This window comes from Lissotriton helveticus, chromosome 4_1, assembly GCF_964261635.1.
Source record: "Lissotriton helveticus chromosome 4_1, aLisHel1.1, whole genome shotgun sequence".
Taxonomy (NCBI): domain Eukaryota; kingdom Metazoa; phylum Chordata; class Amphibia; order Caudata; family Salamandridae; genus Lissotriton; species Lissotriton helveticus.
Window position 1 is genome coordinate 1581666989 of NC_136063.1, and position 23871 is coordinate 1581690859.

The 23871-nt window shown below is 48.4% G+C and overlaps 1 protein-coding gene across 1 annotated transcript in view; it reads right to left on the minus strand.

Moving 5' to 3' along the window:
- The window catches only part of SUGCT (succinyl-CoA:glutarate-CoA transferase), a 3526579-nt gene that overhangs the window by 1210344 nt on the left and 2292364 nt on the right, over positions 1–23871 (minus strand). The gene's annotated exons all lie outside the window — the stretch shown is intronic.

The window sequence follows — 23871 nt, forward strand, 5'->3', positions numbered from 1 at the left end:
CACAGAGTCGCCATGCTCTGTCTAGTCTTTGCAAATAGTGAAGGGGAGGTAATGCGGACCTTTGTCTCCTGTTGTAATCTGTCATGCCTGTCTACTCCCCACTGATTGATACGCCAGTCTCACCCGGACCATTTACTGGGGTAAGGTCATCTGGCCCGACCAGAGAGCACCCCTAGTGAAAAGGACATATATAAAATAATAACGAAGTGATCACTATACCCTGTTAACAGAAACTTTAGTATGAAACAACCTGGAAAGAAAGGAATAGGAAAACGAAAATCAGTAGGCCACTGATGAACTTTTTATTAAATAACGAACAAAGGAAACGATAACAATACTTAATGATAAAACCTATGACTGTCCTAGAAACAAGAAACGTTAGAAAAAGTCCGTAATAAGAAACCTGAAAACAGTAAGAGAAACCAAGCGTGACATTGCAACGGTCACAAGGCAACGAGGCTTCACTGCCCCTCACTGCCCCAAACATGTCTGTCCCACCGCCTGCCACGCCCAAATAACGGCAAAACTGGGAAAGATACAAGTCAGCAGACATCCGCCCCATTCTGGAAACTTCCAAAGTGCAACAGGGTTGCGGCTACGCCCAGCCGGAAACAACACATATAGGGCGGTTCCTGCTGCCAACCGTCGACAGGAGATCATCACGTAGGGTGTAGCCGGAGGAGAGGCCGAGGCCGAGGCCAACGGGACCCGGCCAGGGGGATTGCTACGACCACCCTGGAGAGTTGCAGGGGAGGGAATGTCTGTGTCCTCGACCCTCCCCTCCCTCTCCCAGTCCGGCCACCATCAACCAGAGGCCGAGGCCGACGGGATCCGGCCGCGGTGGCGGTAACACTGGAGAGTTGCAGGTTGTCCCTCTCTCTCTCTCCCAGCCATGGCAAGGAGCGTCTGACCGCCATTAACCAGAGGCCCGGCCCAAAGACGGACGGGACATTTCTCTTCTCTTCCGTAACGGCCGCAACAACACTGGGGGGGGGGATTCCTTGCACATGCCTCCGACCCCCCCCCCCTCGTCCTCATCACCTGGTCCGGCCATAACAAATGTCAAGCGAGACGTCGTGGGGTGCACTGGGAGGGAGAGGCGGTGCGTACAAGCCTCTCCCGCCTCCCCAGGTGGAGGCTTCCCAGCTGCACCCTCAGCGCTCCAGGCGCCCGGAAAAGGGTTCTTCCACTGTGGCGATGCTGCAACGCCTCGCCCGGCAGGGTAGAGCCCGTCCGCTCATTTGACCCCGCGATCGCCGGTAGCTGCCGAACTTTCAAAATGGCGATCGACCTGGCAAGAGCGGGCCCAGCATGAAGGAATGGCCCGGTCACTTGTTGACTCCACCACCATAGTTCTCCGCAACCTTGAAGATTCTAGTGGAGCCGCGGGAGTCCCCGACCCCCGCAGATACCCCCGATGGGGAATGACTGCCATGATTGCCCACGGAACAATGGAAATATAGCCGCAGGACGTCGGCACTTCCATGCTGTCGCCAGCCTCAGTTTGAATGACTAGAATCCTGCAGACTACAGTTCAGATCAGTTCCGGTGAAGGCACAGTATGACCCGGTAGGAACATTGTTGCCTCCCTCCCCTTTTGATTGATGGTTCAGACCACCGATCCCTTCTTTGACCCTTTAACGGAACTTTTGGACTGCCAAGAGTAGCTCCGGACCAACCACGAGTTAGTAGACATTTAGACTATGCCTGGTTCTGCCTGACTGCACCCAAAATGGCGCCGATGCAAATGAAACTTTCAACTCCTTGTTGTACCCCGATTGTTCAGCCCTGGTGTCATGAGATATGTATGGAGGGTTTCTTAACCACATGAATTGATATAGGATGTGTACTGATTACGTGTTCGGACAATTAAGGGATTCAGAATGTGTACTGTCAGTTCGGGAAATGAATTGATATGGGATGGGTACTGGTTATAGGTTCGGGAAATGAATTGATATTGGATGGGTACTGATTATGTGTCAGACGGTAAATTGACATCAGATGGGTATTGATTGAACATTCGGACAATGAATTGTTGTTTAAGTTTCGCACATCATGATTATTGAAAGTTGGAAGCCCAAACTTATGACACTCGCTCACACTGAAGTCTCGACATGATTTATTGCGCTTTCCGCACTTTTTATTATGAAATAAACGACCACTGACTCCACTAAAGTTTTTATTAATAAAGTATCCCCGCATCTACAGTTCCAGCCTGCTCTGTGGCTGGCCCACGGGGTTGTAGGCCCATATTTATGCACCGACATTCTTATTAAAGATTTTTGGAAAAAGCAAACGTAGTTGTCACGTGTGAATTAGTAAGTTTAGAATAAATGACCACTGTTTAAGGATTAAAAAGTATAGTATGCAGAGATACTGCCAAAAATGAATGGAACAGGTTTTGTTGTATGTACTCTGCTCATTTTTGTACAGCCCAAAGCAACCGCTAAATAAAAGACCCTGGAATTCAGTCTATACTTTATATGCTACCGGTATCAGAAAAAAAAAATAGTACTAAAAATGCCCCTAAGTCGCTACAAAGGAGTGCCATCTGGCCTCCCTACATACGATCCGTAATACCACACTTGGGTGACCTCTGCTATCCACCGGCTTCCGATAATCATCTCTCACACCCTAAAAGGTTCATCTAGGCTTAAATGCCGAGTTGGCAAGAACTGCGTTCCGGGGAGATAGACCGAGTATGTAGTAAGTAAAAGCCTTTTCGGGTTTATGCGCGCTGATGTGTTCTTAAAATGCTGCGCCCCCCCCCCCCCCTTCTTTTTCCTTCTTTCTGCAGGTCACCTTGGAACATCGATTAAGAATACAAAGAAGGAAAATGGTGATCTAACGGACGAAGAAGACGGGAAAAAGGCGTTTGATTATGGTGCCCACGCATTCCGAATAATACCACCAAAAATAATGTGCACACATGATTAAGCACTCCACACTTAACTGAATAGGGAAAAGTTTAGAGTATATTTCGATGTAAGGTTTACACAAGTATCCTCCGCCGAGAGGACTAGGAATATTGCCAATGCATTCAAAATCTACTGCATCCTTTTTCGCATCCTCACAGACATGTAACTAAAAGCTGCCTCATTGTTCTCCAATTGACACCAACTGTTGTCCCAACCTGGAAACGCAGTTGCTAAAAATGACTCGAATAAACCACCGTGAGCATTAGCCCGACCAGGTTAGTTCATGACCAATTGCCAGCGGCGTAAGTGTGTACAATCAAAGCCACCAGTAAAAGGCAGCCAACGAATAAAAGAGAAGAAAGGGGTAAAAGGAGCTTAGGAGGGTAAGGGTGCGCGGCATACAGAAAAGGATAATTTTGGCCAATAGCTGTTTATGTTTTGTCATGGATCTTTGTATGTAATATCTGTACTGTCTCCCCCGTCTGAGTTTGTGTGTACGTGATGTATGGATCTACGTCATCCCTCCGTTTGTGTTTCCATATTACTTAACCCCTGTCGTTCTATGTTGTGCGCGCACTGAATGGTCCATTATTGTACACGTCTCTCTCTCTCTCTCTCTCCCCCCTCTCTTCTCTCTCTCCATGTCACACGTGTACTGAATGGACCACTTAGAGTGCGGTCTCTCTCTCTCTCTCTCTCTCTCTCTCTCTCTCTCTCTCTCTCTCCCTCTCTCTCACTCTCTCTCTCTCTCTCTCTCTCTCTCTCTCTCTCTCTCTCTCTCTCTCTCTTTCTCTTTCTTTTTCCAAAAAGCCCCGTTTCCTCTTTTCATGTATAATGACGTTGTGCCTCTCCGGCACAAAAACATTATTGGATTTTCCTCGAACGCAAAGGTGTTCAGCAAAATTGACCAAAACCAAAACAATTGTGACTTGCCATATTACTACCTCTCTTTTCTGCAAAACGATAAAACCCGAGTTGGTAATAAAGGAAAGGACAGGTAAGACGACGGATGTCCCCTAATCTGGCTTTTTCTAAGGGAACTATAACGTCAATGGCCTTCTGTTTCTCAAGCTCGGTAGGAATACGATCCCCAATGCCCCGATTGTCCCACCCCCCCTGCACTTAAATTTGGATGTCCAGAATACCCCACTTCTCCCAATCGACCCCAGCTCCCTGTCCAAAACGTCCCCTTTCCCCCGATTGACCCCATGTTTTACGTCCACCCCCCTTCCCCTTATTCATGACGATAACGCCCCACTTACAAGGGTTAGCCGACCCCGAGGGGAAATGTAAGAGTGTCAATACTTGGGTTAAAGGGAAGGGCGAGTCTCTACATAAGGACTCGATTTTGAGATTGATATAATACACTGTGTATAAAGGTCCAATTTCTCTCCACGTACGTCACGAATGAACACCGAATAGAGTTGTGAATTCCATAAGCAATGCACTCCGACAGACTCCATAAATGACAACTTCTGACTGTGACCGATGAACTTATTCCCCACCTACCTAGGATTGGGGACAGAATTGAGATGTATAAATGTCTTCTCCTGCCAGTTTTCTAAAAACTTGTTTTCTACCCATTCAAAGATCCAATTACCGGAGGAGAGGAGCTGGACGTGACGCACCGCCTGGCCACAGATCATGGAACACGTGTGACCACAACCAAAGGTGGAGCCGCAGAGCAATGAGACGCGGGACGAGGCATAACGTTCAAACTCAGCAGATGGAGGAATGAAGGGCTGCCTTGAAGCCCTCGACTCGCTGACCCACTCGTGCCTGAAGTCCCCCGCCCCCCTTTTGAGTCCGACTGTTGGACTCGCCTGCTCGTTGTCCTTTGCTCCCTTGGTCCCTTGGTATGTTCAAAGATCTGGCCCCGCTCCGCCCTCTCTTCCCTCGATTATTCAACAAACTTTTTTCATATAAACTTTGACTATGGACTGGGATTTTGCCACGGAAAAAGAAAGACACGCAGGTGCCCAGCATGAGGCACCCCTAAGAAAATGAGTTAGGAAACAGGACTGTGATCTAACAGCAGAGGACTGATCGCACCCTGCAACGCATAAGGATGATTCCGAGCTGGACTTATAGCTCCACCGCCGGTGCTCAAAAGCGCCAACGAAAAGAAAAACGGACTAACAGAATCTACCGGTGGTGGCTCGTCGTTGAAAAAGACATTTTTCACTAAGACCCCCTTCCTGAACTTTCTCTCTCAAATTCTTGTTGCTTTCAAAATATTTTTGGTCACTTAAGTCTAAAAGTCTCATATAGCACTTTTTACTATATGTTGATGTCATTGAACAGAAAGTCAGAACATGAGTCTACAATATGTCGGAACGTTTTTTCTGATTGCCCTCGACTACGTGTCATGCCAATCTATGAATAACGCAGCGAATGTAAATTCATATGTACCGTATTCCGCCAATTGTATCAACTGCATATGGCTACACGCAATTTGCTAGCATTCGACGAACGTTATTTTCATTGGCCATACATGACTATATGTACACTCCATCAGTTGGGGTAAACACAAATGTACTAGCTATGTTTAAAAGCGGCGACTGTTGAAATTGGCATTATATATATACATAAGCGGCGTTCATTTGTGTTCACTGTACCCCTTGTTGTAAGCAGAACGGATATCGCTAAAGCACTGACTGTGTTATCCCGCTAGCATAGACCCATGCACACACGTACACGACAGCCATTTTAGGTATCATGGTTTCCCAGTTCGCGATCGATCACCAGCGCCCCTTCCCTGACCCTGCAAGCTTCCCCCATGCACCCTGACTGCCCCCGCTCTCGCATGCACAAGTCATGAGCCCTCCCCTCCCGCATGACTCTGTCACTGAGAATCGCACCCCGCGCCTGACCAAACCCCTCCTGTCCCTCCATGAATACCCCTCCTTTGATGACCTCTTCCTCTGAACCTAATCGTCTACATGGACCGCTGGTCATCCCTTAGCCTGAGGATACAGTTTATTGCCCACTACTGTATGCACTCGCCTCTCTTGAAAGGAGCCACTATTGATCATGACCACCCCACCCCCTGAGATTCGATCAGGAGCACACATTCCAACAGAATCAACAGCACACTCGGCCGCATGACAGCCCCCTCCTATTGTATGGAGGATAAAGGCCCCTACTGTAGCCACGTGTTGGAATATCTTTGTACTTTACAATGTCCTGATTGTAATGGAGGATGTGTGTGTGTCATAAACCTGTGTATAAAAGACGAAGCCTCAGAGAAACTTGTTAGAGCATCTCCCGAAGACACTATGCGAGCGTCCCAAATGACATGCTCTCCTCTTGAGTAATAAACGCCGTTCTTGTTTTCCTACTTCCAGTGCCCGTCTCTTTATTTTGGTAATTATTCAAGATGGAAACGAAGAGTCGCCCTGCACCAACAGCCTGGGCATCGGGTGCGACATGGGCTGACTTTTTAACACTTAAATACTGGTATTGTGTCAAAGCCAAATAAAAGTAGTTATAATAAAGCCTCAAAACAAAGCGATGGTCGGTAAATTGCTTAGGCTTTAAAACAATTCATCATTTCTAGCCCGCCATGCCGCTTCAGTTTGGTCCCAGTCATATGCAAATCAGTCTTAGCCCTCCTCAAATGGGAACAGTCCAACCGCACTGCCAGACAAGGAGATACCCAGATAACGGTCCTGTGCTCCCCGTGCTGCAGGACCGAAGCTACACACAACTGGTGTGCCCCTGTCAGGGCGAAAATAGTTTAGGTTGCTTGAGTTCCGGCTCAGGAAGGACCTGGCCTAGCAGCTCAGGGTAGACTGTTCCATTTGGAGCAGTGTCAAGACTGATTTGCATATGTCTCGGTCCAAAGTGAGGTGACATGGTGAGTAAAAGAACAATGGGTTAGGATGCTACCGTAGAAGTTGCCAGTGGTTAGATTTATTGCAAGCATTCCTCCAATCACGTCTGGAGTGTTTTATGCACCACCCTAACTGCTAAGGGCATGCACCAGAAGTGGGTCTCATGCTCATTGAGCCACTGGAACCAAGCTCCACCCGATTGATAAGCCCCATACAGGGCAAAACTGTATCTTGGGTTGCTTGTGTTCCGGTTGGGGAAAGACATGGCCTAGCATTTCGGGCTGGACTATTTCTATTGGAGCATTAGAGCAGGGTCAAGACTGATTTGCATATGACTGGGTCCAAACTGAGGTGACATTGTGGGCAAAAGAAAGATGGATTAGAATGCTACTCCAAGTGATTGCCAGTGGTTATATTTATTGCAAACATTCCTCCCACAATCCCTTTTTGTGTGCTTAAAATAAAAGCCTGGATATGAAAAATGCTAATGAACCCTAAGTGCCATTCTTAAGCGGGGCATAACGTGACTTGACAGGATACACACTGCTCCACAAAAGTTCCATCACAATAGATCAACACGTTCATTTAAAGGCTCTGCATGCTGCTTAAATTCTGGCAGTGCCTGGAAAAGACCAACATGTCAACTTGAGGACCTCACATCTTGCTTTTGTTTCAGTGGAACCTTTTCTTCATCTCAGTTTTTTTTCCTTGAATTCACGAATTCACCCATTGAACTGATTTGAATATTTTGATTAGTTCAGTCAACATTGCCCATGACACTGCCTACACTAAATTAAACTGAGACCTTGAAATCTTTATAGGCACAACATAATTTTTCCTTTTATCAGCCCAAACATCTATGGCACCCTGGCAAGGGTCTTGTCTTGACCTGACACGACCACTGCACATCACACTATTAAGAGGGAACCTTGAGCACACACATTTATATAGACCTATATGGTCTCATGTTACAATTCTATACTGCTAGGAGGATATTACTTAGTAATTTTCCTCTTGCAAAATTTTACTCATAACTATTTAATGAAGTCCTACTTTTTTTGCAAATTTTTCAACTGATTTGAATCATTCTTGTTTTGTGTGAAAATATTTTTTTTTTCAAAAATATTTTTATTGAAGGATACAGTAATATACAATGCAGTGACAGTCATAGCCAGAACCAAAGGGTCGACAAGGAAGGGAGAGCATGCGTGTTGACGACAGGGCAATTATGAAAGGCAACTAAAGACAGTGTCCACGAAACCTCCAACGGGGAGGCACTCCGCTGCAGGACCACAGGCGTAGACATATCCCGGCTGCTGAGTTAGCGACGAGGGCCCCCCTATCCGGAGACTAAGTGCAAAAGTCAACAGGACCTCGTTATATGACAAGCAACAGTTATAATAGTTCCCACCCATGACCGCTGAACAGTTCCTGGCAGGTTCGTGCTGACTGAATGGCCTCAACAGGAGGCTAACCTTGCATTTTGACAATTAAACAACCCCCCAATCCCCCCCTCCCCCCCCTCATGGTGGCGGCAAAGGCTAAAACAAATGACAGAAAAAGAGGTACAAGAAAGATCAGGTCAGAACGAGGACGGAGCGGAGCAATGACCCCATGTATCCTTCACATTTGGAAGAGGTGGAGAGTCCTAATGGTGGGGGGGCAAACTGCCGAAGGAAGTCCCCTAGAAAGGAAAGCTAGTAGCGGGCCCCACCTGAATTCAAAGTTTTTAAAATCATCTCTAAAGATGTCTGCCATCCGCTCCAAACTCAAGAATTGCCATAGGCGGGCATGCCAGAGAGATATGGCTGGGGCTTCCTTCTTCTTCCAGGCCGCCGCCAGGGTAATCTTGGCCGCTCCAAAGCACAGCCACATAATCATTCATTGATAACTTTATTTCGGTCCGATGACCATAAAAGTGCACATAAAATACATCAGCACAGTCAATAAAACAATAAATAGTCATAAAATGTTAAAACATAATTAAACTACAAGTTATCAAAATAGAAATAGAAACAATAAGTAGAACAGTTAAGTTAAAAAAGTTTGTCTTCTACGCCACATGCTAAGAAGATAACGGGAAACCGCAAACACAATGGGAGGATGGGTATCATAAGTCAATATCCTGCAGGCCTGTGTAAAATGCAAGAATCCCAAATTCTTACAGATAGGGATCAGCCAACATTTTCTGATTTCAGAGTAGGCAGGGCAGAAGAACAGTACATGAGTTACATTCTCATTTTTGTGATTACATGCAGAGCAAACTTCATTTTTATCTTTTAACCATCTAGATGTAAAAGACCTGATAGGTAAAGTGCCGTGTCTTAGCTGGAGATATAACTTTCGAGCAAACGGCGGTTCAATTTTGTCCAAAAATTCCTCGATCTTAGATTCAGATTTGACTAAGAGGAATTCAGAAGTCAACCTACCCAGTGATGTAGAGCTCGATAGTATCTGAGTATTCAGCGTGCGTATGTGAGAAAGAAGTTCCTTCTTTGATGTCCCTAGACAATAATTCTCGGGGTTTTCCCACAGTCCCAAAAGGCCTAATCGGGTACTAACCGCACGAATGTGCTGAAGCCAAGGGATTTTTTTATATACAAGAAGAGGCAAAATCTCAGAGAACTCCGCTCTATAGGCGGCCAGTTCGGGGATTGACCACAACCTCTTCCAGTACATAATTGGCCTTGCACTGAGGATCTCTTCTATTGGGACCATGCCAAGGTCCAATCTAAGAGGGATCAGGGGCGTACTAGTGGTCTATCCCTCCCTGCCCTCCGCTTGATTAAAAAGCGGCACCGTAGCTATCACAGAACCTCCCCCGTCATTCGGACCAACTCTAGCCGACTCGAGCGCTGAGACAGCTGAGTCCCGGGTGGATAAAACAACTGTAGCAGCCATTTTTGTTGGCGGTAGCGTTTGCACGCTGTTCATTGGCCAGCATAAAAGGGCTCCCCAGTGACAGACTCTCTAATTTGCTGCATGCTTTTCTCTCCTGAGGCGGAAGCCGGGAGGTAGCTATTTTAAACTGTTAGAGTACTGTTGTGTTGCACTTTAAAGAAACGTGTTTTTATCATTGTCACTAGCTTGACTACAAAGATTTAAAAATTATTATAACATTCAGCGTGATTTCTACCGCCTTAATTGAATAGTGGTCTATCCCTCCCTGCCCTCCGCTTGATTAAAAAACGGCACCGTAGCTATCACAGAACCTCCCCCGTCACTCGGACCAACTCTAGCCGACTCGAGCGCTGAGACAGCTGAGTCCCGGGTGGTGAAACAACTGTAGCGGCCATTATTGTTGGGGGCAGCGTTTGCACGCTGTTCATTGGCCAGGATAAAAGCGAGGGACATGCCTCCGCGCAGCGGACGCGAGCAGTGGACGCGCCGGAGTCGCGCCAGAGTCATGCCCGTCTACGCCCGTCCACGCCAGGACGGGCCTAGGGGCCACCGACTCTGTTCTAGCCACAACTACCCCTGCTCACCACGGTATGACTACCACCTATACTGGGGAGGAGTTAAAACGCCGTAGATACCCACCTTTGGCACAATGTACTTCATGCTTACCACCAACCCATAATTTCTACTGCACTCATTGCGGTTTTTCTGTGGGCCGGATGTCCATGTGCAACCAAATGAAATTCTTTTCTAAACGGGGTAAACCTAGGGGTAGAACAAGAGGTTTTAAAATCCCTCCTTCTTGTATTCAACTTCAGTTCTGGAGTATAAATTGTAGATCGCTTCCAAAACACAAGAACAATATATACGACTTTCTAACTGATGAAAAACCTGATGCCGTGTTCCTTACGGAGACCTGGCTTCATGAGAGCTCAGGGCCAGACATTTCTGTGGCAACCCCTGATGGCTATGTAATGGTCAGGAAAAACAGAGACATGGGTAAAGGAGGAGGTATCGCAATAATTTTAAATCTAATTATACATGTACTTTCGATGCCTTCCCCTTGCCCGGTTGTGAAGCTGGACATTTCAAACTTGCAATCAGCCCCCAGTTTACTCTATCTGGGCTTCTGATTTACCGTCCCCCTGGAAATTCGAATGCCTGGACGACATCTTTGGCAGACACCATTACTCCTTTATCCCCGAAGGCGGCCAATTTTACCATCCTTGGTGATCTAAATCTCCATCTAGATGATGACCAATGCAATGCTAGCAAATTATTTCTATCCGAGCTAGAAGCTCTAAACATCTTATTATGCAATTCAGGGCCAACACACTCAGCAGGGCACTTACTGGACCCTGTCCTTTCCAACCTTCCATTCGAATGCGCCTCTTCCGCGCATCCCTTGGAGTGGTCGGATCACTATGCCGTGCACTTCGCCTTATCTCGAGTCATAACTATGACTAGTGATAATGGAAGTCAGGATGTGCTTATACGTCGATGGAGCATGCTTGATATAACTGATTTTAATATGCACTTGATGAACACTCTTCCTAACACCGATACATGCACATCCGTATTAAATACTAATGTATCCAAATGGCTGAGTAATACCACAGACAAACTTCTTCCATTGACATCCAAGAACTTTACCTCCCATCGACCTCCTGCACCCTGGTTTTCTGAAGACCTAAAGTGCATGAGATCCAACTGTAAGGCCTTCGAAAGGAAATGGAGACGCTCTTACTCCGCTTCCCGTAAAGTGGCCTATAAGGAAGCCCTTAAGAACTACCACCATCAATGTAAAATAGCCAGAGCCACTTATGTTGCTAACACGGTTACCATCGCCCAAAACTGTCCTCGCACACTCTTTTCCATTGTGAAAAAACTAACAGGAGCGGACTTAACACCGGCTCCCCCTGCCCTTGACGCGACTCAATGCAACTCTATAGCTGATTTCTTTATATCCAAAATAGAGCGTATCTATGATTCATTAAGTCCCCCCACATCCGATGATACATCGATGCTTGAATTAGTACTGACTCCAGAACATTGGCCAAACTCACAAATTGGTTACCCTTTGACGATGTTTCATTTTCCTCTTGCCTGGACAGCGTTAAATCGGGTTCCCCACGGGATCCGGTACCAGCTAAAATTTTAAAACAACTTGATCCTGGCCCACGCCACGTGCTAAAACAACTTCTTAACTCATCACTATCTGAGTCATATATTCCACAGGAATGGAAACATGCAATGATTGTCCCCTTACAGAAAAAGGCTGGAGTTGACTCTGCCAACTTATCCAACTTCAGACCAATTTCACTGCTTCCCATCCTATCAAAAATCCTGGAAAGGCATATTAACGCACAACTAACCCATCTCGTCAAGAGCTCGGGATTTCTACATCCATCCCAGTCGGGTTTTAGAGCACATCTCTCGACAGAATCCACACTTTTAGGAGCAACCGAGAGTCTACGACACAGTGTCGATCGTGGAGAGACATCCGCTCTTATTCTTCTCGACCTGAGCGCGGCGTTGCCACTGTGTCCCATTCCATCCTTCTTACAACTCTTCGGTCCCTGGGTGTGGAGGGCGCTGCCCTTGCCTGGATAGCCTTCTTTCTGAGCGGTCGAACCTTTCAGGTTTTCTCTGCTTCCGCCACCTCAAACATCTGTCCGTCGGCGTATGGTGTCCCTCAAGGATCCATACTTAGCCCTTTATTATTTAATATATATGTAAGACCCTTGGCCACCATTGTGGAAGAAGTCGGCCTTACCTTATACTCCTACGCCGACGACACACAAATCATTTTCTCTCTTTCTAACAAAGAGAGTAATGACACCTCTGTCTTGAAAGAAGGTCTGACCAGAGTCTCTAGGTGGATGAAAAGCAATTTTTTAAAATTAAACGGAGACAAGACAGAGGTTGTAATACTAGGCAAGGACAAAGATCTTTGGGGCCCACATCATTGGCCAAATGACATGGGACCTACACCTCAGCCTGCTACTGTAGTACGCAATTTAGGATTTCTCATAGATGATAAACTTACAATGAGACAGCAGGCTGTGAAGGTAGCCTCCATCTGTTTCGCCACTCTGAGATGGCTCCAAAAAATTCTGTGGATGTTGCCTCCCTCCACACAAAGAACTGTAGTCCAGGCGTTGGTTGTTTCCCGCCTGGACTATGGCAATGTCCTATACCTTGGAGCCGACACGACAACCATAAAAAAACTCCAGGTTGTGCAGAACGCGGCCGCTCGGCTACTTCGCAACGTTCCTAGGAGAACAACTGCCTCCTTAGCACTTTGTGATCTCCACTGGCCTAAAATCCCTAACCGAATTAAGTTTAAAGCCCTTTGTCATTTTTTAAAAATTAAACAAGGCTCAGCCCCCAAATATCTTCAGGGCCTCATCCAGGCCTATAAGCCTAGCCGAACTTTGAGATCTTCCAGAAATGGTGATTTTTCCACTCCTAGATTTAGGCTAGCAAAAATGGGAGGTCGATCCTTTGCCTATCTGGGTCCAAAACTGTGGAATACTCTCCCCGTGACCCTGAAAACCGAAATCAACCTCTTCCATTTCCGCAAGGGACTGAAAACCTGGCTCTTCCAACAGCAAATAGAAGCTCTCCATCAGTAAGATCAGCATGCAAACTCCTTCTTCCTTTCTGTCCCTTAGCGCCGGGAAACCCACTGCGGGTAGCTGCGCGCTTAATAAGTTAAAATAAATAAATAAATAACCCAACTAGATTTCTCACAAAAGAGTTCTCTCCCATTTTAAGGTTCATTATGTGCTTATGCCCCCAAAGTTCAGCCCCATAGATTGCCGCCATTCTAGCCTGGCGGCAATATATTTCCAGAGCAGGGGACACCGGCTTAAAGGTTGACTCCCTAAAAACTTTGCTTATACCTCCCGCAAGCTGGGATAACTTAAGTGTAGACTTAGCAGTCTGCACGTCCCAATCAAAATTCTCAGTTAGGGTAACACCCAAATAAACAAATGTTTTAACCCTTTCAAGGGGAGTGCCATGTAAGACCGGATATGGGCGTACCCGCTTAGGGGGATTAAAAATCATGAACTTGGTTTTTCCCAAATTGATTTCCAGTCCCCGAAGCTCACAGAACTCCACAAACCCGTCCAATGTTTTTTGAATGCCCGATGATGTTCTAGACAACAACAAAGTGTCGTCTGCAAACATCAGAGTGGGCACTCTACCCGGGGCCAACTTGGGGGCATCGTTATTAACCACACCATTCAAATGTTCCACAAGGCCATTGATGTAGAGGCTAAATAGTGTGGGTGCCAACACGAACCCATGGCGTACTCCTTTTTGGACAGGGAATTGGTCTGTGAGTTCGCCATGCCTACCACACCTGACCTGGGCAAAGTTGCTTACATGAAGCCTAGATAGTACATTTAATAGGTATGGCGGAAGTCCCAAGTCTGCCAGCACCTTCCACAGTTTATCACGCGGAACCAGATCAAATGCCGCCCGCAGGTCCACAAACACAAGGTAGAGGCTGCCACCCTCTACCTTTGCTGTTTTCCAGTGCAGAACCTGCAGGCGAAATATCTGGTCTAGGGTAGATATGCCGGACCTAAAGCCTGCCTGAAATGTAGAAAGGATCCCATTCTCTTCGATCCATCCAAGAATCCTATCAAGGATGACCCTCCCCATCAGCTTTTGTGATGTGTCAATTAAACTGATGGGTCTATAATTAGAGGGGGTTACCGGGCAGCCCTTTTTTAATATAGGGACAATTTCTGCTCCTAACCAAGTGGGGGGCAGGTCATCTCCCTGCAAAATGCCATTAAATAAAATGAACAAATAAGGAGCCCAGATTTTAGCTTGTGTCCTAAATAGATCCCCCGGACGTTTATCCAATCCTGGAGCCTTATTAGGGAGCAATTTACCTATGGCCGTTTCAACCTCGGGCAAAGTGAAGGGCTCGATTGGAGCGAGGAGCGTAGGGGCTTCAATCAACCGTCCACACTCCTCAGCCCCATCGCCACCATGCAATTGCTGGGGTTCAGGGGTATTAACAAGCGAGGCATCGAAATCAGGTATACCATATAGAGCAGCAAAGTGACTTTCCCAAATTGTGGGAGCAATGTTGGGAGCGAGCGCCTGAGTATGCCCACTGAGTCCAGTTGCAACTATGGACCAGAATAATTTGGAATCTTTGCACCTAAGTGCAGATCCCATCTCCTCCCACATTGTGGATTCCCATTCCCTTTTCACCTCACAGATTGCCTTTTTATATGTAGTGCAATGCACTTTAATGGCCTCACTATCATTAGTTTTTAGTGCTATGAGCAAGGCCTTTTTGGCCTTCCGACAGGAAGTGTTAAACCATCGGGAAGTTCCAAGTCAGGGGATTGTTTGCCCTTCTAACAGGGTAAAGGATATCTTTCAATATGGCAACCAGTTGGTTATGTATCTCAGTTGCCCTGCCCAAATGGCCAGATTTCCCCATCTCTTCAATGAGCGGGATAATGGTATCATATAATTCAGCATGTTTAGTAATAAACGCTTGTAAATCAGGCCATTTAACCCTACGCCTACAATTTGTTATTGTTTGTGGCACAGTGACACAGTGCTCAACCGAAGCTGAGGCTTTCAGACCAAAACTCCCCGGTTTTAGGGACAAAACTACTGCATTATGGTCACTGTCAAACCTTTCAATAACCCTAAATTCATGCAGCCTATCCCAATGCCTAGCCTCAATAAAAATGTAATCGATTATTGAGGTCTGGTTTAGTCGGTTAAACGTGGCTCTCCCTGGTCTGTCAGGCTCCACCCTCCCATTGCATGCTCGTAATGATGTAACTAGCGCAAATGATTGCAATTGCAAAACGAGAGGGGTCTATACCTTGACCTGAGGGGACAGTGACTCTGGGATAGCCCAAAGCAAATCCACATCGTCTGGATCACCGAAGTTCGGGTCCATAAGGGGTTCGAAATGACAATTGAAGTCTCCACCCAAAATTAATGTGGTGGAGGAGTCAATCGTATACATGAAGGTCAGCAATGTTTCAATAACTTCTGACTCAAGACCCCGCCTGACTGGCCTTGAATATGCATTAATCAAAGCAATATTTGGCCCATTGGGCAAGGTCAACAAAACACACTGGACATCCAATGAGTTAGTTGGGATTGATGTTGCCTTCACTCCCAGGTGTGTGCCAACCCATATGGACAACCCGCCCGAGGGCCTACCCCGATCACCCATACTTGCCAAAATATCATAAGTTGCAAAACCCTGGGCTACACTTTCTTTTAACGCCCAGGTTTCTTGCAACATACAAATGTCGTGGGAGGCCATAAAGGAGCCCCACTCTGGAATGGGCAATTTACTCTTAAGTCCCGCCACATTCCAGGATAAAATTTTGACTTGGCCATCAACCGGATCTTGCTTGGTATGTTCGAAATCTAAGGGATCAGGAAAATCATTGGAAGCAGTGGAGCTAGCTCCTACACCTTGATCAAGTTCACATTTCAGTGGGTGTTGATCATCAGAAAAAGAGACAATTATGGGCTGGGTGGTTTGTTCGGTGACCAACTCTTTTGGAGAAAGATTCGATTTTGCATTAACAGCTAAGTTATCAGTAGTTAGTAGCATATTAATGAGAGGCACTGTTTGTCAATCGCAATCATCAAAGCCTGAGAAAGCATTGAATCTATTTGTCACTTCCAGAGGGGTAAACGGCAACAGATGTTCCATCATCCTATTTCTATTTCCATAACTCCTAAATGGTACAGTATCCCACCCAGGCAAGTCATCAAACTTCACGGGGTTAAATGCATGCATCCTTTGCCGTTTGTTGAAGGGCATATTGAGATTAGTGTGCAAGCAAGATGGTGCCCCGGGGTATGTTATAGGGGTCACTAAGGATCTTGGATAGAAATAGGTCAATTCACACTGAACAATTGAGTTTCCGGCATTCCCAGGAAACCAATTTAGAATATATCTAACGGCTTCAGGATCTCTGAAAGTAATTACAATTAGGTCTCCCTTTATGTCTTTAGCTCTGCTTCCCAACCATTGCAGTCGCCGGACATGGAGGATATCACCATTAATATTATAGGGCAGTGGCTGATTTTGGCTAAGCCAGTGTATAGTTTTGTTTTTTAACTGAGAGAACCCTTCCCTCTTTCTATCTGCTAATGTGGGGACAACCACATAAGTTACCGCTTCTGGGGGTAATTCAACTTGACGGCCCCTGTGGTTCCCTGCCCTGACGGGGCTAGTGCTTCCCCTCTCATCTCGATTTTCTCCTGTGTAAGATTTTTTATTATCTACCTTCTGTACTTGACTAATATCAAGAGATGACGATTTTTGGAGTACATTGGAGGGTATTGCCTGATGCTGTTTAGAGCCTGTAGGCTTGTTGGATTTATTTACACTTTTATGAGGAGCAGGAATAGGAGTTAGCACTGTTGCTACAACGGGTGGTGCTGGCTTCGCGAGGTCCTTGGTTGACCCAGCTTTGTTACTAATAGCCAGCTCTAAATTCCCCAATCATTGCTCAATCCTCTTCAACCTCTCTATTATAGGTAATACAGATGACCTAATTAAAAGGCTTCCAATGGGGCAGCAGACAGTGCTTCCATTGGTAGGCAATGTGGGGGAATGGCTAAGCCTGATGACGTTAGTACAGGTGTTGTAGGGACTTTTGGAATTGGTACAATTGCTATGGGGTCCGTTTAAGTTGGCACAATTAATTCGATAGCCTTTGTGGAATGACTAATCTTCGTTCTTGGCGGGTCACCACCCCTCTTCCGTCTTTTACTAGGTGGTGGGCCAAGAACTTTAAGCATCCCTGATTTCTTATTCCTCTTCTTAGCAATCCTAACTACTGGAAAAGGTGGCTCAACAGGCACATCTGATCCTATGGTAGAATTACTACTAGGAAGAGATATGACATTTGTGTACAGATCGTTGGACACATCAGGTGAGGGAGATGTGTCTCGCAGGAGCAAGGGAATGCTATCTATTATAAGAGGATCATCAGTTTCGATATGGGAGCTTACATCAAGTGGAGTAGTATGTTTCACAAGGTTCAAAGGTGGTCTATTTTTCATACCTTCAACAGAGCGTCGCCGCTCTGCGCGGCGTTCAGCCAATACGCTCTCCCTTTCTATGTCAGAAACAACAGCCTTAGTGAAGTAACTATCCAATGTACCTTTACTAGTTCCTCCGTTTCCGGTGCTAATTTGAAGCATCTGGTCGGCTCTGGGTGTTGCCGGCGATGTTCAAGGTCCCCCACTGCCTTATGGGAGATGTAGTCAATTAGGCAGTGACTACTCGCTGGTCCCAATGCGAGCGTTTCCCGCAAAGCGGGAAACGCGAGGAGTAGCTGCTTGTGGCGTCCAGTGGGGTTTTTTAGAAGTCAGCCCCTATTCCAAAGTCCTGCTTTGGCTGATGCTCTCACGCTGTGTCTCTGCGAAAAGCCTGGGTCTGGTGCAGAAGAGATGGGTCGCGCAGTCCCAGCAAAACACCCGCCATGTCCGTGGGAATCGGGTAACCTAATATCTCCTTTATGTGTGTTCTTCCCAGTATGGCCTAATTGAAGGGCAGTCCCACCATATATGCCGAAAGTCCCCCAAGTGGCCACAACCCCTCCAGCATCTGTCCGAGGCATTGGGGAAGATTTTGCGGAGTCTGGAAGGGTGGAGATACCAGTCCATCATAGTTTTGAGGTGGCCTCTCTAAGAGCAACTGAGTGATTAAAGTGGTGGGCATCTACCCAGAGGTGCAGCCACTCCTCCTCTCCAATGGGGCGCTGCAGGAGGACCTCCCACATATTCTTATATCTGGGCCTCGGCGAGGTAGTGGATTTGAGCAGTAGTGCGTATATAAAGGAGATCACTCCCCTCATTGAGGAAGACTTAGCGAGAAAAGCTTCAAATTTGGTCAGGGGACGTGTAGCCGCCTATCGGACCTGTGGATGTAGTGCCCAGTGCATGAGCTGAGTGTAGTGGTAAGCTTCCGAATCAGGTAGGTGAAATTCGTCCTGGCATTCTTTGAAGGTGAGAGGTTCGCCATCCTGAAACAGATGGATCAGTGCTAGACAACCACCCTGCTTCCAGGAATCAAAGGGCCCCTCACGTAAAGCCGGAGGGAATGAGGATGTGTGGTGAATCGGGGTGTATGGGGAGGGGAAGGTAGTCCACCTATCGTACCCGGCGACAGTATCCCACACCAGTAGCGTAGTATGTGTAGGCTTACTTAGGTATGTATTCGGAAGCCTATCTCTGCGAGGGCGCCAAGCTAGGTCCCAAACCGTCCTGCCCGTGACGCTTCGGTCCATGTGGAGCCAATGTTTTTCAGAGTCTTTCTGGGACCATTCCACCAACACCCTTAATTGGGCCGCTTTATAATACAGCTTGATGTCCAGTAGACCGACCCCACCTTCCGTGCGGGGGCGACGGAGATGGGAGAAGGAAAAGCGTGAGCCGCCGCCTTGCCAAATAAATCGCAAAATCATGGTCTTGAGCCTCTGGAAAAAGCCAGCATCTAATCCTATGGGAAGTGCCTGAAAAAGGTAGAGGAGTTTGGGCAAGAGCGTCATCCTAATGGCGTGAATGCGTCCCAGCCAGGAAAGGAAGAGCGGCTTCCACTTTGCCAGCTCTGATTGGATTTGAGCGAGGAGCAGGGGAAAGTTGGCTCCAAAAAGGCCCTGTACCGTCGGGGTCAAGGACACCCCTAGATATTGGAGCGACTTGGGGGCCCAAGCGAGCGGGGTTGAAGAGCGAAGCTCAAGCAGCTCGGTCTGTGGGGAGCGAGAGGTTAAGAATGAAGGATTTCCCAGCGTTGACCTTGAAGCCTACCAAAGCCTCAAACCGAGTCAACTCCGCGTTTAAGCCAGGAAGGGAGCTCTCAGGTTCTGTAAGAGACAAGAGGATGTCGTCGGCAAAAAGCGAGACTTTATGAGAGTCTCCCGCGAACGGGATGCCCTTGATGTCCGGATCCCGCCGCACTGCAATCGCTAAGGGTTCGATGCTAAGAACGAAGAGGAGTGGAGAGAGGGGGCACCCCTGACGGGTCCCCAGAGAGTTTGTTAAGGCTCCTGAGCGAGCACCGTTGACCACCACTCTTGAAATGGGGGTGCGGTAGTTCGCCTGCACCATGGCGATAAATTGGGGTGAAAAGCCAAAGGCAGCCAGTGTTTTGAACAGGAAGGACCAGTTGACCCGGTCAAAGTCCTTCTCCGCGTCAAGGCCCACCAGGATCGCCGGAATGTGGAGTTTGTTAGCTCTTTCTATCAGATGTATGATGCGGCGAGTATTGTCATGTGTTTGTCTCCCTGCAATAAAACCGGATTGATCCGGGTGGATGAGGAGTGGCATGAGGTCGTTCAGGCGTTTAGCGATGATTGAAGAGTAAAGCTTGGCGTCTATATTCAGCAGAGCGATCGGCCTGTAAGAGACACAGCTCTGTGGATCCTTCCCAGGCTTAGGTATGACTGATATTATAGCTTCTGCCATGGTGTTGGTTGACCTACTTTCGCCAGCCATTGCATTAAAAAGAGAGACCAGGCGCGGGGAGAGTTCAGGGGCAAATGTTTTATAAAAGAGCGCTGTGTAGCCATCGGGTCCGGGGGCCTTATTAGTTTTCAGTGAGGCGATTGCCGAGGTAACTTCAGCAAGAGTGACGAGAGCCGTAAGACGAGCATTCCAATCTTCAGGGACCTGTGGAAAATCTAAGGAGTCAAGGAACGTCTGTTGGGCCTCACTATCCAGGGAATCACCTGTGTAAAGATCTTCATAGAAGGATCCGAAGGCCGCGGCCTTCCCCTCCTCTCTGTGGGCTATCTGGCCCGTCTGGTCCAGGATCCCACCAATATATTCTCTCTCCCTCTTATCTCGGAGTTGGCGCGCTAAGTGTTTGCCTATTGTATTACCCTGCGTGTACGAAAGCTGCCGAAGCTTAAGGAGAGTCATTTCTGTCCTGTTGGAATATATAGCTCGGAGTTTGCCTCTGAGAGCCATAAGCTGTCGTAGTTTCTGTCGCGTGGGGCCACTCTTGTGCGAGAGCTCAACAGCTGTAAGCTCATCCCCAAGAGCCTCGCGTTCCTGAGCGCGCAGTTTATTTAGAGCTGAGCTAAGAGCGATGCCCTCGCCCCTAAGTACCGCTTTCAGGGCATCCCAATTAGTATATTCGGATGTGTCTTCTGGGGGATTTGTGTCGAAGAAATTGGAAATGGCCGCATGTAGTTTAAGACATGATCCCTTATCGCGTACCAGGGAAGGCCGGAAGTACCACTTAGGCGTGGTCGGGCCGGCCCTCGCCACTGCAGGCTAATCGAGTACAGGCTATGGTCTGAGACTGAGAGCGGGAACATTTTTGCATCCTGGAGGGTGCCCCGCAGAGATTGGCTGATAAAGATATAGTCCAGCCGGTGGTATGTTCTGTGGGCGTGGGAAAAGAATGTGAAGTCACGCGTTTGTGGATAAAGAGCTCGCCAAGTGTCCAGGAGTCCCAGGTCTCAGATGCGATGTTGTGTCTCTGCTGTGAAGGTCCCTGAATCCGACCTCTGTGTGTGTGTACTGTCCAGGTCTTTTTGCCAAATAAGATTGAAGTCGCCTAGGAGCAGGAGGGAGCCTTCTACAAAGTCTGCTATTTTCCCAAGTAAGCTGGAGAGGAAGGGGACTTGGCCAGTGTTGGGAGCATACAGCGCTACAAAAGTGCAGACCCTTCCTCGCAAAACACCCTTCACCATAATCCATCGCCCCTCTTTATCTCCCTGGACCCCAAGCGGTTGAAACTGGAGTGCAGCGCGGAAAAGCAAGTCCACCCCTCGGTGTTTTGTGACAGCTAAGGACCTATAAATAAGGGGGAATAATTTATGTTTAAGGCGCGATTCGTCAGTCCTAGCTAAATGAGTTTCCTGTAGGGCAATCACATCTAGATGATGGTCAACAATGTACTTCCACACCTTGATTCGCTTCTGCGGTGAGTTGAGACCCTTAACATTCCAGGTGGCAATGGAAATAGGAGGCATACTACCACCAGGGAAACAGCAGCTTTGTTAAAGCTAAAGAAGACCCAACGAACCAGTGCATGGCCAGCGTCCTTAAGCGAACACCTACGCAAGCCACCATCTGTAATGAAGAAGAAAGTTAAAGAACCCCAAAATAAGAGCCGCCACCATGATGTCCCACCCTCCCTCCCCTCCAACCCCACCCAACCTACCCAACAACCCCCCCTGAATCCCCCTCCCCAAACAACCCACGAAGAGGAAAGTTAGTACGTGGAAAAGTCCACAGTTCTGCATCCAGCCCCGAGGCGAGGCACCATCCATCCTCGGGAGCGTGGAGAGTGGATATCCCTGAACCCTCCCCCCCGTCTCTCCGGCACCACCCTGCATCATTAACCTGGCCAGACCGTGGAGAGTCATGACCCCGGCTCGCTGTCAGTCACCAGCGCCACGGAGGAGACAGCAGCTTCTCTCTCCAGGAGGCGTGCTGAGGGGTCAGGTCTCACCATCGTGGGGGATAGGCCCACCGTCTGCCATTCGGTGGAGCTTCTGCGTCGCCGGGGTTGGTGTTGGGAGTCCGCCGGCCTTGTCGTTGGGTCTGTCTTCTCCAGGCCCAGTGCCTCGAATGCCGCATCTAATGAACGTAGCTGCAGGAGCTTCCCCTTGAACTTGAAGATGATGCGAAATGGATGGCCCCAAGAGTAAGGTATGCCCTGTTCCTTCAGATGTGAGGTGATAGGTTTGAAGCTGTGGTGTTTGACGAGTGTGGAGGCTGCTAGATCTTGGTATAGGACAGGCTGGTGCCCACGGAATTGGATGGAGGCGAGATCACAAGCTCTGCATAAAATCTGTTCTTTGATCTGGAAGTCGTGGACACACACCAGGATATCCGGCGGTGAAGCCTGTGCGCCTCTCGGTAAGCCCACTCTATGAACCCTGTCCAGTTGTAGCTCGAAGTCGTCCCCTTCACTTAAAATCTGTCTGAACAGCGCCGTCATGTAGACACTGAGACTCTCCCCCTCACCTTTCCAGGGCACAGCTCGAATACGAATGTTATTCCGCCTTGAGCGGTTTTCCAGATCCTCAGTATCGCCTGTAGGTCTAGATTCTGCTCCGTCAATCGGATAACATCCTGTTGGAGGTGATGCAGCTCGTCAGCAGCGCCCACGTCGTGTTCCTCCAGTGTCGCCACTCGTTCTCCAATGGAGTCAACATCCCGCCTCATTTCGCGCATGTCAGCGGATAACTGAGTGCGGACCGCTAGGATATCCTCCTTGATGGCAGCAAAGAGCTCCAACATGAAGGCCTTCGTGGCCGGTGCCTCAACCTCGTCTGCTTGCAGCACTTGCGCCGCCACCTGACGGGGGCTCCCACTCCCCGGTTTCGGAAGCGTACCTTTGAGGTCCTTGTCCTTCTTGCCCCTGGTGGAGGCCATATTGGGGACACCCTAGGTCTGCAGCTCCTCCTATAATCTCTTCTGGGACGGTTCGTAGACAACAGGTAAGGGACAGGAATTATGCACTTCACCTCAGCACCCCCGGTGTACTCCTGATTACTTCTGGGCCCAAATCCTAGGCTCTTGGCACCCTGGTGAAAGGCGCACTCCTCACCTCTGCATCTCCAAACTCGAGGTAGGCCGCAAAAATCTCACTGTCCAGACGTAGGGCCCATCTGCAAGGTCCCCAGAGCTCTGGTGGATCCTCCCAGGGGGGGGCAACTAGGCCCTCGAAACGCTGTCACGCACTCTCCCTTGCTGCGCCCGCCGATCCCCGGGCCGAATGGAGCGCGTCCCCGTCAATACTCGCCCCCAGCAGGTGGACCCAGCCGAGCCCCGCGGCACCACCACTCCCTGGCTGGCTCCGGAGCTGTCGACAACACCAAGGGGGGGAGTCGGCCCAGCCCCTCCACGGGCCGCTCCACCGTGTCTCACCCCCCTCAGCTAAGCCCCTAGTAGGCCACTAAAAGTGCCTGCGGGCCCCTCTCAGGTCATGGAGAAACACTATGCAAGCGTGGGTCAATGGCACTCTGGGCCCAGGCTGTCGGCTCAGCCCGTGTCTCTCGGCCCTGGGGAAAAAGTCCTGAGGCTATCTCGCTGCTACCCCTTTCTAATTTGCAGCGCTGGCAGCTCCTCGTCAGGCTGGGTGAGGGGTTGGGGCCCGTAGTCTAATCTGGTGCCGTGATTGTGCCCGCTTGTGGGCGCCTGAGAGTGGATGTTGGCCCTGTTGGTGGTGCAGG